The following is a 6,689-nucleotide window of genomic DNA, read 5'->3' on the forward strand; positions in this document are numbered from 1 at the left end:
CCTATTTATGTTTTCAGCCAGCCTTCAGGCAAACTCTTTTCTGCCAGGCATGAGAAGAATTCTGAATGATTAACCCATAACTTGCACTATGATAAGTTATGAGAGAAGATTTGAGGTGGATTTCTGTGTGTCCATGTCAGAAGGTACCACTGAGTCATGACAATAAAACAGACCAGGTGCTCTTAGAAAAGGAAAAAATAATTAGGGCAAGGAAAATCTGGGACCAATTGTGAGCATTCTGTCTGGTCTCACAGTCCAGAGTGACCTGTGGGGTGTTACCCAGTGACACTACTTCCCCTGAAATTATACCAGATAATTAAAAAAAACCTTTGGCATATCACACAGCCATTCATTGTAAGGGGAAGTGACATGCCTCTCCTTCAGGTAACTAATTCCCACATTTCCTAATAAGATGTGTGTCATGGCTTCCCCAACTGAGTGTTTTCACCAAAAATGCTTGCTCACTCCCACATTCCCCCTCCCCTTCCCCTGCCGTGGACTAGAGGAGAACTGGAGGCACAAAAGGTAAAAGTTATAGTCTGGGATAAGAACCATTTACTGAAAACAGCAATGAAGTAAGAAAATGAACCGTAACAGCAGCAACAGCAATGACAGAGGATACCAGAGGCAAATGTTTCACCTGACAGTGCTCACCCCTGGCAATACCCTGCCCTGCTGCCACACTACACAACTCCTTTCCCCATCCCTGGGAAATGATAGCAGGTGGTATAGAACAACCTCCAGGTCCTGCCCATGCCCCCTCCTGGCAGCTGCAAAAATTAACCCTGCCCTGGCCAGAAGCAGGAGAATGTGTTAAATCATCCTCTTTTACATATCTGGCAATGCTTACAGCAGAACTGAGAACAAAGAGTCAGGTCTTGCTGCAATCTCTCTATTTTTGTCCAACCAACTGAATTAAACTCTCACCTCTTGGCAAAAGCAAGGGTTGCACTTCAAAATGCATGCTCCAGTGCTCCAAAAAACAGCTTCAATTCTGCCCCTGGCCCTAACAGTGCTTACCATGCAGAACTAGACATAATGTTTTCCCTCTCCACAGTTCTCTCTCCAACAGCTGTAGGGCTCACTTTACTAACAGGTTTGTTAGAACAAAATAAATTGTGTGATACCAAGTGGTACTGACTTTCCAGACTGATAGTTGGAAGGACCATTGTGTTATTAAGGTATAAATGGCCCTTGCTTTTTAGGAAATTCAGTTTTATTAGCAATATGTTCACATTAGTTTTCTCCTTTATCATTCTAAGGAGATTAGAATTTTTTATTGGGGCTTTTGACTACAGATAACACATAACTACGTGATGATGGATTGATGTATTAAGCTGGCATTTGTTACCTGGTAGGGGGAACAAGAAATTATTCTGCTTAGTAGAAGATCTTACTCAGGTAAACCTCCCACTGAAATCAGATGAGGTATTAAAACAAAACACCCGCTAGGAATTTCATGAGTATCTCATTATTTATCAGCTTGAAAGAGCTGAGGCTATAGCAGTGATATTCAGTGCAGTGATAAAGACAATTCTTGCCCTTCACAGCTGAAACTCCAGAAGATAAGACACAAATAAATCAAAGCACAGTAAGAAATTCTAAATGATGAAGTTAACTTGTATTTCAGCCAGTTTCTCTGCTGGTATAATTTAGCATAGTTGCCTCCTTCCAAAGGCAACTCAGCTGTGCTTGTCAGGTAACCTGAGTATTCTTTTCATTACTTGGAGAGGACAAGTTAATAGTGTGGCCTTCATATGAAAGAAAATGTCTTTCCAAGAGTTTGGAATAAAATGAGTATATAGACCTGAATGTAATAGGGAATTCTGAGGAAGGGTTTTGTGGTCAAGGCCAGTGTAAAAGATAACATGTGGGTGACAGAAACATGCATATAGGACATAGATTCATAGTTCTGAGATTAAGGTTGAGGTAGGGAAAAAGACCAGAATTTTAAGAACAAGAGTGGATTTTGGAAAGGATTTAAATGGGCAAGTGATATGGTCCACTAAGAGAGTTATGCTGAGTAGTAGAGCTGTGAAAAATCTGGATGGAAGCAACAAAAGAGGGGCTGGAAAAAAGAAGATTCAGCAGTCGGCCCCAAGACTGCTGAGGCTATCAGGCAAATTAATTGAAAGGGAAAGTGGGAAAGTGTTTCATTATGTTTTGAAAAAAGGAGCAGTGAAACATAGGGATGTAAGGAAAGGAGTTCATATGAAATAATGATCTGTGATGAAAGAGAGTGGAGGGAAAGTGGTAAAAAAGTCTTAAGTAGGATGTGAGGCAGCAGCTTCCATCCACGTAGTGTAACCTGGGTATGTGAGTAGTAAAGGTCAGGGCAGGATTAGGGAGGCAGAGGAGAAGTCTGGGTTTGTTAGCAGCAGTAAATATATTTCAAGCAAAAAGAATTTAACCACATGTCTTTAGCTAAAGCTAGAGACCTAAGGGAATTTTACCTAAATATGATAGATTGAAGATTCATTTAGAGAAAATATTTACTTGTCGTTACAAATATTGCTATAAGGAGTTGAATGTTTAATGTTCCTGCTATGCATGTGTGAATGTAAATGAATGTAAAATGTATGTTTGTTCTTCATTCCTGTCTAGTCTGATCCTCAGGGTTGTGATCTTGGTATAAGGTTGTCTTCAGAATACTGTCTGACTGACTGGGGAGGATTTCTGCAGAAATGCTACTGAGATATGCAGAGGTCAGAGACAATTTCTAGACTTGTCTGCTTTTATTAACTTTACATCGTTTTGGCTGTCAGAAGGATAACTACACAAAAACTGACCAAAATTGCTATATCTAAAGTATTCTTGGAACCACTGTGAAATGGAATAGTGTTTCTCATGTAAGTGGTCTGTTTTCCATGCCTGGCTGTTTTCTGATGGAGTTCAGTCCATATGGGCAAGTACAGACTTTACTTGGCAGATCATACTGAAATTCTCTGAATATGTGTATACTCATTTTCCTCTAAATTTTCTTTCAAAATATAAATAAACTTTCAAGACATTTTGGAGTACAAATCTTGAAATAGTCAAATGCAAAGCTAAACTTTCCTCTTTCAGCAATGAAAAAAAGGTTAAAGTGCCACTAGTGCACTGAGAAGACCACCAAGCAGTGACAGAAGTATTTATAATTATTCAAGCTGGGAACAGTTCAGGAACAAATCTATTATTATCATCAATAGAATAGTGTCTTACTGCAACTAAGGTCATAGACGTAGTTCTGTGTTCTCCTGAAATGTTATTATGAGAACTGTATATGAAAACAAGAATTATACTGTCCACTTAGTGTAAGAAATCACAGCAGTAATTCATCATCTCCAGAGGAAGGCAAACAGATATCCCTGTTCCTGGCAGCAAATGGTGGTCTAAGGAAAAAGGACTGTGCAGGTCTGCAATAGGTCTCTTTCCAATGCCAAGAGGTTATATCCATTTTGTTTTGGAGCATTTTCTCCTCTGTCATAACAGCTAGCATGCCCCAACACACATTCCCCAGTGCCTTCCCCTCAGCCATAGCAAATACACTCTCCTTCCTTTTCCATTCCCTTTGGCTACTGTTCCCTTCTTCCTTGCTCTTCTATTTTTGCCCATGTCTCTTTTTTCATCAATGCCTCTATCACCCACCTATTCAAATTTCAATGCCAACATGTACTTGAAGCATATCCTTTCTACTTACACCTTTTCCCATTCCTCTTCAACCCGTGTGGTTAGATAAAAGCTCCTCAGAAAGAAACTGCCTTTTGCTCCATGTTTGTTGAAAATGGGGCATAATGATGCATCTTTTTTCACAACAGGAACTTAATAAAAACAAAGAGCAACAGCCATTCCAGACATCACATATTAGCACGTGTCCAGTACTGCTATATATTTACTTTGTACTAAAGTTATTTAGAATGTTCATAGCAAAAAAAATTATCTGAACAGTCTCCAGATTAAGGTACTCTTTCATGTTATCAAGCTTTCTGATAATCTCTTTCAGCTAAAAAAAATAAAATCCTTTCTCACTTCAGTACACACAGTTCAAGCAAGAAAGAAATTGCAGACTTCCAGTTGCTTAACTGCCTCCTTTGACTTCTCTCTGCTTGGACTTTGTGTCAGACAGTCAGTGTCTAGCAAGAGTGCACTGCAGCAAAGGAAGTTTTGGACAGCAGCCCGGTGAGAACAGTGTCTGGAACAGAAGCACAGCAGAGGGTTTTTAACATGGTTGCTGGTGCACATTCAGGATTTTCCATCCCAGGTGTTATGTTGATGAGAGACTTGTCTGCTTTTCACTACAGTCTCAGGGTTTGACTTTCAATTTTTGAAAAAAGGATGAAATGAAATGAAATGAATGAACAGAAGCTAGAAGGGTTGTATTGTGAAACATTCCTGGTGGCAGCAGAGACATTTTACCCCATGGCTTGCAGTCTAGCAGCAGGGCTCTGCAGCTTTGCCTCCCAAACTGTGCTGCCGTGTGCTCTGCCAGCTGTACTCTCTCCTACCACACACACAGGAGCTGCCATGGCAGGCAGGGAAAGGTGTCCTGCTGGCTCACATGCCATGGGACTCCTTGCATGACACAGCTCCCAGCTTCTCACCTCCTGGGACTCCTTGTGAATTGCAAGGGCAGAACCATCACCCAAGCTTTGGTGAAGCACCGGCTTCTTTTTTCCTGCTGTGTCATTATATTCTGTGCTAATTTTTTCTCTTGGAGACTGAAGCTAACTGGAACAGTTCATGTACCTTCTGTCTAAATAAGAAAGAGCAGGAATTCATTAATCATAGCACAACCTGCTAATCCACAAAGAGGCACAAGGCACTCTGGGCTAGCTCCTGGTCTAGGCAGTAATTCTGATATCAGAATGCTTGGAAGCAGTGTGCTTCCCAGCAGCAGCCTGCAACCTGGGTCTTTAACTTTTGGCTCCTGCCCTGCTTTCTCATCTGCTGACAGGCAAGCATTAGCAGTGCTTTGAAAGACATGCTGTGCTTTGAAGGATGTGGTGCACTTTGAAGGAGCAGCACAAACTGCTGATGAGCTGAGGACATTGCATGCAGCTCTCTTCTACCATACAGACAGTTTTTGCAAAAGCAAATCCTTTGTAGGATAGAAGAAAAAATTATAAGGGTATAAATGGGAAACCCCATGGGCTGCAATGTTATCATGGCACCATGCACCTGGGAAATGGCTGGGAATGAGCTGCAGAGATGTTCTCTGCCTGCAGAGGTGCACATTGCCCCTCAATATTCATGAGCAGCAGCAACAATTCCACAGGAGTGCTGACAGGAGAAGAGTCTGAATGTGAAATGAAATTTAAAAACTCCCTTTGCCCTTTAAACTACACTTACAGAATTAAATGCAGAGTCAGAGAGCATAAAAAATGTTCTCTTACAAAGAATAGTTTCGACTTTCTCTGAGTGCTTTCTGCACTCTGAGTGTTTTCAAGAATTGATCAGGCACACTCATTTCTATGGTGTATTAGCAAAAAATAGCTGGTCATCCATTAGTCCCCTGCTGAGTTTCAATTGCAAAGATATGACTGAAAGCTGGCATTAACTGTGCAGAGGCTTAAGAGTCATATAGGCTTCAATACTGAATAAAAGACGTGAGTCAATAAGGCTTTTCAATAGCAGTTTGATGTCATTAATTTGTATTCTCCTAGCACACAGAGTTTGTAGCAGGCACAGCTCAGGTTTTTGTGGTCAGAAATGGGCTCTGCCCTACCAGGGCTGGAGACACCAAGGACAGGAGAAGGAACATGATGAAGGAAATCAGAGTGATTTTTGTGAGGTCATATCTGAGGTCTGTGGTGAAGCTGTTATGCAAACCAGATTTCTCTGAGTGTGCTTTAATGGCCTGCCCAGGAAGAGACACAAATACCTATCAGCATTTATCTGTACAGACTGGGTTGCATTAGACAGAGATGTTAACATTATGCGAAAGAAGGAAGGAAAGTCAGAGAGGACTTATTAGCCATGACAAAAAAAAAGGGATACCAAACACATGACACAAGAAGGAAAAAAAAACAAGCCAAAAGCTTCTTTCAAAGGTGCTAAGGAAGGTGTATTAGACCAGATCACCTCATATTACTTTATTTTTTAGCAATGTGTCCACCTAAGCAGGCTGACTTTGAGGACAGCCAAGGGTGCACCTTTTTGTCCTGGGAGAGTCTGCATTCTTCTCCATGAGCCCTGTGTTACATCCCCTGCATAATGCCCGAGAAAGGGAATGAGCCTGCATAGTGACAGCACAGTCAAGGAGACAGACAGCAATGAACACAGTACTTTTCTTCCTGCAAAAAATATAAAAACCATTTTATATTTATCATGGATATGTCCCATCCTTTCTCCACCAAAAAAGCATTGAAGACCTACCCAGCCAAGCACATAACTGAGCCTGGCTGAAAGCATGAGTCATTTTTTTATAAGAAAAATTAAGTTTTCTTTTTATGATCCACAAATGGTGAGAGGAGACACCCTGTCATGGAACAATAAATTCAGGCTTAAATCCTGGGGCTGGAAAAAAAGATTTTATCTTTCCTTGTGCAGTTCTTCAGGCAACTTTTAAGTTTCCAGAGAGTTTTTAAAGCATCAGCTAACACAGTGTTATTCCATTTGGTAGTTGTCTGCAGAATACTATATTTTGTTTCTACCTTTCACTTCTGTAATTCCATTTTTTTTTTCATAAGAAATAAATGCCTATTAATCAG

Source organism: Passer montanus, unplaced genomic scaffold, assembly GCF_014805655.1.
Source record: "Passer montanus isolate IOZ18808 unplaced genomic scaffold, ASM1480565v1 scaffold33, whole genome shotgun sequence".
Classification (NCBI taxonomy): Eukaryota; Metazoa; Chordata; class Aves; order Passeriformes; family Passeridae; genus Passer; species Passer montanus.